The sequence below is a fragment of the Neltuma alba genome, unplaced genomic scaffold (genome assembly GCF_004799145.2).
Source record: "Neltuma alba isolate B1F8T4 unplaced genomic scaffold, ASM479914v2 tig00012957_pilon, whole genome shotgun sequence".
Classification (NCBI taxonomy): domain Eukaryota; kingdom Viridiplantae; phylum Streptophyta; class Magnoliopsida; order Fabales; family Fabaceae; genus Neltuma; species Neltuma alba.
The window spans coordinates 355,322-366,038 of record NW_021637317.1 but is presented as its reverse complement, the minus strand read 5'-3'; the positions used below and the strand labels follow the sequence as shown (position 1 = coordinate 366,038).

At 35.8% G+C, this 10,717-nt stretch overlaps 1 pseudogene; it reads left to right on the top strand.

Moving 5' to 3' along the window:
* The first annotated feature begins 1,893 nt into the window (after positions 1–1,893).
* Positions 1,894–10,239, top strand: LOC114732981 (pumilio homolog 1-like; annotated as a pseudogene).
* The last annotated feature ends 478 nt before the right edge of the window (positions 10,240–10,717 follow it).

The window sequence follows — 10,717 nt, the reverse complement described above, 5'->3', positions numbered from 1 at the left end:
ACTGCTGGTGCCGAATGATTATAAGCCGTGTGCCGCATCAGGTTTGGTTTTCCTTTTGTTTTGCGTGTTGGTTTATTAAATTGCAAAAAAAAAAAAGGACAATCATATCTTATGAAATGTTAAATTAAAGACCTTGAATTGTTAACAAAAAAGCATTTTTGATTGAAATGATAATTAAATATATTTCAGTACCTTTTTAATTTTTAATAATTATATCAAAACCGAAGTTTTGTTTTCAATTATAATATGGCTGTTTATCTCTTCTTAATTAGCTTGTCAACTGAACATAATTGGCTGTCTAAGTTTAATGTGATGCTAATATTTTGATAAACGAATAATTTAATTCTTCTTTTATAGTTATATCTTTTTGTTCTATACGCCTAGGTTTAAAGGGGAGAGGTGCCTCTCCCCTTCCCTTCCCCTCTTCTCTTCTATCCTCTCCTCCAGTCTTCTTCTAATCCTTAAATCAATAGTTCAGATTTCAATCTTTTAAAGTTTTTTATTCAAATATCAAATTATAAAAGTAAATAAATAATAAAATATAAGCTATTAAAATTTATTTTCAACCGCTTACAAATCTACTAAAGACTTTTAAAATTTTTTATGAATAGAATTTAAAAATTTTATATTCTCAATAGCTGAAATGTGTCTATATGATGGTTAAAAAAATGAAGAAAAAGAATAAAGAAAGAGGAGGAGAGCCCTCTTTCTCAATAAATTTAGTTTTTATAGTAAATTCATGAGCATTTAGTTTGAGAGTCCCAGCTCGCAGCTGGATTAAAAAATGCAAAAAAAAACTAGTAATTGAAATATATTTATATATATATACATATATAACAAAACCTATGTGAAATTGGTTAAGTCTATAAATGAATTTATAAGTCAACATCCACATTTTAATAATTAATAATAGTAAAATAACAAGTGTCCATATTTTATAAGTAAGTTTATAAGCGCGCACACATATTTTAGCAACTAACAATACAAAATAACAAGTGCTCCTATGAAAATTTACACCATAATTTACATTATAAAAATTGATAAAAAGATATACAAGTGTTTCGTAGATGAATTTACAAATACATATGCACATTTTAATAATAATTAATAATAACAAAATAATGAATTTAATATATATATATATATATATATATATATATATAAGCAACTCAATGTAAGGTTTACCGTTTAACGCATCCCTTCATAATATAATAAGTAAATAAAATTGAACATGCAAAAAGTGCTGTTAACAAATTTTTCATGAATCCAAAAGTTAGCGTAACTAAAATGATATACTCACTCAAACTTGGCATTTGAAAACTTGTATATTTCGTATATGATTTTTGGCATTGCGAAATTAAGAAGCATTAAGGACTTAATATGTGGTTGTAAACTGTGATGTTTAAATTCTTCCTTGGCGACCTAAGGCCTTTTACTTTGTCATTGGCATCGGAGCTCCAAGAGATGACATCTCTAGATAGTGGTGGGAGGATTTTGTTTTCTAATGAAAATGAAGAGCATTCTTGTCAGTGATTATAAGAATAAAATTTCATAACTTGTTTTTTACCTTTGGATCTAAGAACATAAATGAACTTGGGTGCCAAATATGCTTTAGAAGTATTGTTTTGGAGGTGAATTTCAGTTTCATAACCTGTTTCATCAGCTTCTCCCCGTTGCCCATGATTTCCTCCCAACTTGCAGAATATTTAGATTTTTTTTTAAAAGTACAGTATTTTCACACAAATTGAAATAATCTTTTTTAATATATTTTTATAAAATCATGTCTGATGTTAACCCAAAAACTCCAAGGTAATACCGTAATACACCAACGTCGTTATAAATAAAACCCTAGACCTCAATGTAGAGAACAGATCTTCGCGTGCAGTATCTACCGTCACCTGCATATCTAACGGCCTGGCTTCTGTACTCGTGTTTATCACTGCCCTCCTTCCTTCCCACTTGCAGACTCTCTGTTTCTCTCCTAGCATGGATGAAACCGTGGCCGATCTTCCTCGTCATTGCTTTGAGTCCGATCCTTATATCACCATCTAAATTTTCATCCGCAAGTGCGAACTCCATACTTCACAACAAGCAGAGTTTTTCTCTTCCATTCCCTTTATAAAAAAATTGAATAATGGGGTGCGGCAATCCTCATAAAATAAACTTTTTGTAGCTTTAGCGATATACCTGTTTATACTTTAACCATTTCTAGCTGATTAGGTGCTTAAAGTTGTAGACTTTGTGCAGTTACTGTGTATATTTTTTTTCACCCACTAAGCTAAGTTCTATCTAACGATCAACGATGAGTTCGGGGTCTGATACTAGTTACTCAAAGATGATGCCAGATGTAGCGATTCGATCAATTTTCAATACACCTGATTATGGTGAAGATTTGAGCATGCTGATTCACCAACAAAGGCGACAGCAGCAGCAGCAAGAAGCGAGTGAGCGCGAGAGGGAACTTAATATGTATAGAAGTGGGTCGGCGCCTCCCACCGTCGAAGGCTCGCTTTCTGCTGTTGGTGCTTTGTTTGATGCTTCGAAGGCGGCATCGGGATTCGGCAAAGGCCGCGCCGGCGGCGGAGGAAGAGGTTTCACGAGCGAAGAGGAGCTTCGGGCTGATCCAGTGTATGCAGATTATTACTATTCGAACGCGAATCCCAACCCGCGTTTGCCGCCTCCATTGGTGTCAAAGGAGGACTGGCGTTTCACACAGCGGTTGAGCGGTGGGATTGGGGACAGGAGGAATAGAGACAGCTCGCTTTTCTCCGTCCAGCTTCCGGGTTTTGATGGGGAAGAGGATAATGGGGTGGGCCAGAGAAAGAGTGCAGCAGAGTGGGGTGGCAATGGGTTGATTGGGATGCCGCCGCTGGGACTTGGGAGGAGGCAAAGGAGCATTGCAGAATTACTTCATGTGAGCGTTCAATCTATTGCTCCTCTTTGTACTATATGATTCGGTTGATTATAACCTGTGTAAAGTGATTCTCGTGATTAGTTTTTTTTTTTTTTAATTTAAAGTTAATCTCTTTCTTCTGTGTCTGTCATTGCAGTTTTATCATTCTCGGTTCCATTTTCATACTTTTAGCTTTAATCTGCATAGTAATCCAAGTATCGTCTGTGAAGGGCTTATGCTGGTATTTGAGTGAATGAGTTTACCGTTGTAAGGAGGAAACTAAAGCATAACACCCGGGTGCCCTGAGTTCCAGTAATATGGCTCTCCATATTAATTGTTGTGTATCGAGGCTGCATTTATAGATCAATTAACATGGGGCTAGTCACTCCTTTTTCTTATTAGTGGTGTTTTTTCTCTCATACTGTTCTGTTGCATCCTAAGTGTCTATGCTTCAGTTGCGCAATCTTTAGCATATTTCTACCTGTCATTTGGGGAGTCAGTTCCTGTTTTCGAAATTGATCATTCTTTGAAGAATTTGTTGGTAATCTACCGGGCTTCATTCACATGAGCTGTGGTAAATTTCTATTGTTATCATTAACTGAGTATGAGCTAACATCATAACATTAATCAGCAAATTGCAACCGACATCTTACTTCCTATATGGTCATTCTACTAACTCATACTGTTCCTGCCTTCTTTTTCCATTTTGCCCAAGCAGGATGAGATAAATAGCGCATCATCTGTATCTAATCATCGCCAGACTAGCTATAGTGTATTTGATGAGGTTGCTGATAACTCAGAAAGTCATTTTGCTCATCTGGAACAAGAGTTGTTAAATGGAGATGCTTTGCACTCTGCTGGAAATAAACAAGGCATATCTGCTTCTCAAAATCTTGGTGGATCAGTTTCCCAAACCTATGCTTCTGCTTTAGGAGCTTCCTTATCAAGAAGCAGCACGCCTGACTCTCAACTTCTAGCTAGAGCTCCTAGTCCTTGCCTTCCACCCATTGGGGATGGGAGGTCCAACTCTATTGATAAAAAATGTTCCAGTGGTCAAAACTCATTCAATGCTATCTCTTCTAGTTTAAATGAGCCTGCAGATCTGGTGTCCGCTTTGTCTGGCTTGAATCTGTCCCCAAATGATATAGCAGATGATGAAAAACTTCCCAGCAGGCACAACGAATCTGAGCATACTAATAATAACAAACATCATTCATACCTCAACAAACCTGAACCTCTGCCTTATCAGCTTCACCCAGCTCCCCAGTTGACAAAAGGACCTCATTTGAAAGTGAACAATAGCAGTGGTTTCAGATTGGATCTAAATAACTCCTCAGCAAATGCAAATGAGCAGTTGGAACTTCATAACTCTGCTGGCATTTCTGCTAATTCATACTTAAAAGGACCTTCTACAACTCTTGCTGGCAGAGGAAATTCACATGTTAATTATCAGAATGTGGATGGTAGAAGTATCTCGTACCAAAACTATGGACTGAGTGGGTATGCGGTGAATCCTTCTTCTCCACCAATGATGGCTAGTCAGCTTGGTGGTGGTAATTTCCCTCCATTCTTTGAAAATTCTGCTGCCACACTAGGAGTGAATAGCATGGATTCTGGAGCCTTGGGAGGAGGTGCGGCTTTAGGACAAAATCTGTTGTCAGCATCAGAGTTACATAATGCAAGCAGGATTGGAAATCATGCTTCAGGTACTTCTAATCAAGTACCCTTGATGGACCCTTTGTATCTTCAATACTTGAGATCAGGTGAAGTTGCAGCTGCACAAGTTGCAGCCCTTAATGACCAAACCATGAATAGGGAATGCTCAAACAATTCATTTGCAGATTTGCTTGGCCTCCAAAAGCCTACGTAGAGTCGTTGATAGCTCCTCAAAAATCACAGTTTGCTGTTCCTTACCTTAATAAGTCTCCAAGCCTGAACCATGCATATTATGGAAATCCTTTTGGTTTGGGAGTGTCATATCCAGGGAGCCCACTGGCTGGTTCCCTTTACCCAAACTCTCCCCTTGGACCAGGTAGTCCTATGAGGCAAAGTGAGCGTAGCATGCGTTTATCTGGGATGAGGAATGTGGCTGGGGGTTTCATGGGAGCTTGGCATTCTGACTCTGTTGGGAACTTGGATGAGAATTTTGCATCGTCGTTGTTAGATGAGTTCAAAAGTAATAAAACCAAGTGTTTTGAGCTTTCAGAAATTGCTGGCCATGTTGTTGAGTTCAGGTTCATGCTGCTGGCCATACTATTTTTGCTTCTTGACTTCGAACAGAGATCTAATTTTTGTTTTCCCCCCTTTCTTTTCTTGCACAGTGCTGACCAATATGGAAGCCGATTTATCCAACAAAAACTTGAGACAGCCTCAATGGAAGAGAAAAACATGGTTTTCAATGAAATCATGCCACAAGCGTTTTCTCTAATGACTGATGTCTTTGGTAATTATGTTATTCAAAAGGTAGTATGTTCTCTTGTTTATGTCTACCTGGAATATCCTTTGATGTTCTCTTTGAACTATTATAGATGATTTTTGAGTATGCTCTAGTGGTTGAATTATTCCTTTTAGACTATATGCCTAATTCATGTGGATTCGTGTTTAGTTTTTTGAGCATGGAACATCAACACAAGTAAGAGAACTAGCAGAGCAGCTTAATGGTCATGTTCTGACCCTTAGTCTTCAAATGTATGGCTGTCGAGTCATCCAAAAGGTATGCTCGCCAATTTATCCACCTTACTATCACTGTTTCCTGTAATTGCATGGTTAGTTTGTTTGCATTTAATAATTTTCTATGTTTTGGACTCAGATTGTCGTGGTTGTTGGAAAGATGATTGCTTTTAATGTTACTATACATGGGGAAGTTAGGAACATGTCGCCTCAATATTGCTTGTACTTCTACATTAAGTTTGTGTGCAGTGTTGAGATATCACCATTAAATGATTGCAAAAGGAGGCACTCTGTCAAAACCATCTCGATTAATTAATATATTTTTGCTTACTATTTGTCTTCTTCTTCTACTTGTTTTTTTTGTTTTTTGTTTTGTTTGTTTTTTAGCATTTTGTTATGCGAATGATGGTGGTAGAGTTGGGAGTGACCAAATATTTTAATTTTTCACTTCCCTAATTTCAGAACTGCAACAAAGCCCTTATGTCTATGAGTGTCTGCAGATTTGAATGGGACATTAGTGTGTTGTCTTGTTTGACCTTGTTGTGTGCTATTATTCCCCGTGTACTTGGACGGATATATTGACCTATTAGTATCCTGTAATTGACAATTGTTGTTGTGTCAACTTTTAGGCTATAGAAGTTGTTGATCTGGATCAGCAAACTAAAATGGTAAAAGAGCTGGATGGTCATATCATGCGCTGCGTTCGTGATCAAAATGGAAACCATGTAATACAAAAGTGTATTGAATGTGTACCGGAGGATGCAATCCAATTTATTGTTTCTACGTTTTATGACCAAGTTGTGATATTATCAACTCATCCATATGGTTGCCGTGTGATCCAGGTCAAGGACACTTTTTCCTTTCAGCTTCAATGCATGTTGACACATATTTGCTGGAATGTGGTTTGGAAGATAAGAATGATAAGTCTGAACGTGATGGCTTTTTTTGTAAACAGAGAGTGTTAGAGCACTGCCATGATCCCAAAACACAGCAGATAATGATGGATGAGATTTTGCAGTCCGTATGCATGTTAGCACAGGACCAATATGGGAATTATGTTGTACAGGTTTGTTGTACCTGCGAGTCATCTTGCTTGTATCCATTGATGCCAATTTGAGATGTTAACATTTGGACAGCTTCGTGCTCTTTCAAATCAAGTGGTACTTCGAACATTTTTGTTTTGTTTTCATGCATCCATAGCAAGTGAATGTACATGTCTTAAACATATGAACTTAAAGATCTAAACTGGTTGACTTATCAAAAAAGGATTCGTTTCTAACATGCTGAAAATGCTATTTATTAAAGCCTTTTTCTCCTTGCTTGTTGGACCATAAACCAATGTTTCTATTTCAAAGTCGGGCTGCATCTACTGTTCAACTAGTTTTGCCAATTGTAGGAAGATTTGCTTGTATGTTCGTTGATCTGTACGATCAACCTTAATCCTCTATTGTGACCATTTTTCTGGAGAAGTGAAATATAACATGTGCAGACTTCTTCACTATTATTACTGCTACTAGATTACCTAAGATTATTAATCATTTGCTTAATCCGCCAAGCAAAATAGGAGATGTAATTCACTGTACAATTAGACATCAATGCAAGCCTGTGTATTTATTTTGGTTAGGAGCATATGTTATCGTCCGTGTTATTTTATTAATGTTGGAGGTTTAGAAACTTTATGACAACACGATCCTTGACATAAAGAGTCTTGACTAACCATATATTATTATGTTGCTATTTTTATTAAGTAGGTTAAATGTTTTATTTACAGCTGTGGTAGGATTAAGATAATAGCAGTATGCTGAGTCAGCTAAGGTAGTGGAATTTCTCCTTGGCAGAAAGAGAGAGAATAAGTGGATACGTGGGGATTCTCAAGAATATATATACTGGAGTGGCTATATATTGTCATAGGGGAAGGTGTATGCGAATTAGTTTTAAAAATATTATACCAATTTGCAACCGTTTGTACCATAGATGATAATTAGTTTCCTTTTAAAAAAATAATTACAGGTTGTATTGGATGATGGTAACTATTGAATCTTCTTAACACACTGGAGGGATAAAGTATTAAATTTGCTTAACTAATATCATATATACTGAGATATATTGATATTAAAACTTTTAGGGAAATCAATATTTTCTAGCTTGTTATATTTATATTTAAATATATTGAAAGATTGATCTAGCGCCAGCGACGATTTGGTAGCATTGATGTTTGCATTGGTTTGATAACTATCGAAGGAGCAAGAAGATGGACTGACAGATGGTGACAATAGAGTAACTATGAGTGCTGCATTGTGTCTTGTATAGGGGTCTGGCAAATATTTGATTGAGACAATTTCTTTTCTGAAGGCTTTGTGCTTCATAAATAGCTACATATGAGATACGTTCGTCAAAAGATAATGTGATGGCCCTCCCAGCAGAGTTTCTTGCTCATCGCTTGAAACAATTATATCATCTTTCTTCATCATGTAGGCTTAAGAAAAATCCTTTGTTGAGTAGATTTGAAGATCACTATTCCTGTAAAGGAACACTTACTGAGTGCACTCGGAAAAAAAGGAAAACTTATTGAATACTGTGGAAGTGTGAACTAAAGTAGGTAGGTAGACTATGAAAGGATGGAAGGCTGATGGATTCAATTTGATGTTTAATTGGCTTTAACAACTTTTATATGTCGTAATGATTCTCATCCTTTCTTTTAGCTGATCTGTTTCTCTTCTGATTATTGCATAAAAATTTCAGCATGTGCTGGAGCATGGGAAGCCACATGAACGCTCAGCTATTGTAAAGCAATTAACGGGGCAAATTGTACAGATGAGCCAGCAGAAGTTTGCCTCTAATGTTATAGAAAAGTGTCTAACTTTTGGAACACCAACAGAACGTCAGGTCCTTGTAAATGAGATGCTTGGTTCCACTGATGAAAATGAGCCCCTACAGGTTTGTGGCCTCTACAATTGACGGACTGAAGTTTCAAAGATAAATCTTTTATTTTTGTATTTTGTTTCTCTGAGCTCCGGAATCTTCTGTTCCTCTATGACGTCAGATGCTCTTTCATATTCTTGCATCCTTAGTGCCTTCCAACGGATTTTATCAACTCTCAATAATCATCCAGTAAACAAAATGAAGTGCAATTAAAATTGAAAAGGCAATTTTGTAGTTTGAAAATGAGCTTTGGACTCTTGAATAAAAAATAAAATGTGAAAGTTGTAGTTTCTTTTAATGCATAATTGAAACATAGTTATTGTTGAGTAATGATAGGTAGAATACAAATTACTTATCCTGTTCATCATATGGCTAACCTAAAGGATAGGAGTTTAAAGAAACAAATTATGATAACATTATTTTGTATATTGCTTAAGTTCACCTTTTCTGACCTTATGATTGGTTTCTGTTGGTTTTAGGTTATGATGAAAGATCAGTTTGCAAACTATGTTGTACAGAAAGTGCTGGAAACTTGTGATGACCAGCAACTTGAGCTCATCCTTAATCGAATAAAGGTTCACTTGAACGCATTGAAGAAGTATACGTATGGAAAGCACATAGTTGCACGTGTAGAGAAACTGGTTGCTGCTGGAGGTATTTGTCATTTTCTGATTTTTATCTCATTTTGTTTTACACTGATAATAAATAGAGCATCATTAATCGGAGTAATTTGTTGCTCCAGTAATTCTTGGACTATTGGAGAATTACAATGAGGTCCTAAGAAAGGAAAATAGCTACCAACAAGTCCCAATAATAAGTTAGAAGTTGTCATTTTCTATTCTTGTTAGGCTGCTTAGGTTGTTATTAAGACTATTTAGTAACTATATTTCTTTTTTGGGACTTGATTACAATTCTCCCATTTTCATTTCTATTTTTGCAAGATAGATTATTTTGCCTTATTATTTCCAACCTAAATAATACATAAAACAGACTCCCAGGTGAGTGCTGATCATTTTCTATTTCTGTGGTATATTTTCTTTCAAAGAACTAAACGTTAATTCTTTTGGTGTTTGTTCTCTAACCGTTTAGTGCTGAGCAGTTAAAATATCCATCTGCCTTGTTTTTGGTTGACGAACCTAATAGCAAATGCAGAGAAATTGTGATAAAGTTTTCATTTGTTGTCAAATGCCAAGTAAATGCAAGTATTCCTCAATTTCGGGCTTTGCAGTACATAACATACCAATTTTTCATTTGATGGTTATGCAGAAAGGAGGATTAGTCTGACTCTCAATCCTGCACAGACGGTATAGGAAATGAAAGTTATTGTACGGCTAACTAAGTAAGTATATTGCAAGCTCGTTTGTTACTTTTAAACGCTCGGCCGCCGTCTGTTGATTCTGAGCAGACCGGCGGCGTCGGTTGGGAATAAGGAATTTTCCTTGTACTTGAAATGTACATTTGTTAGTTTGAGGTTATATATATGAATATATATACCTAGAATCAGAGTCAGGTTTAGCAGAGGCTGGGGTTGTGAATGGGAGGATGCCTGATGCCCAAGCAGAGATAAGTTTATGCACTAGCTTTTTTATGAAGTTGTAAAGGCATGTAGGTTTTTTCTTTTTTTTTTTTTCACTCCATGATTGTGACTGTAAAGAAAAATGTTAAGAACTCGTGTTTGAGATCCACAATTTTTGTGGTGGATGAGATTTAATTTTTCTCCTTTTTCTATGAATCTACTTTTTCTTTTCTTCTAAGTATTGATTGAGGTTAGCACCTTGTGATGATATGTTGAGAAAATATAGGCTTCTTTAATTTGAAGAATAAACTTAGGTATTTTATTTTATATACTTCAGATGTTTTTTAATTAAAGTAGAATAATTAAATTTTGAATTGAAAGTATTAATAACAAGAGCTTGTAGAAGGATGAATGGGTTATACAATTCCACTGTCTTAATTTAATTGAAAAGCAATACCACACACATATTTTTATATGATTATAGGTTTACGTGCCTTGAAACTTTTTAGACTCTTCCACCTAGTATTTTAATCAAGATAACAGAAGTGTGTAATTGTCCAATAAAAGTCTTAACAAAATGCGTATTATGAATGAAGATTTATTTCAATAAAAATCACACGTCATATTTTCATTCCAAAATCATATGCTTAACACTTTTTATTTTACGTATAGTAAGATATGTTAGTTTGTACCAATTAAATGATTTATTAGTCCTC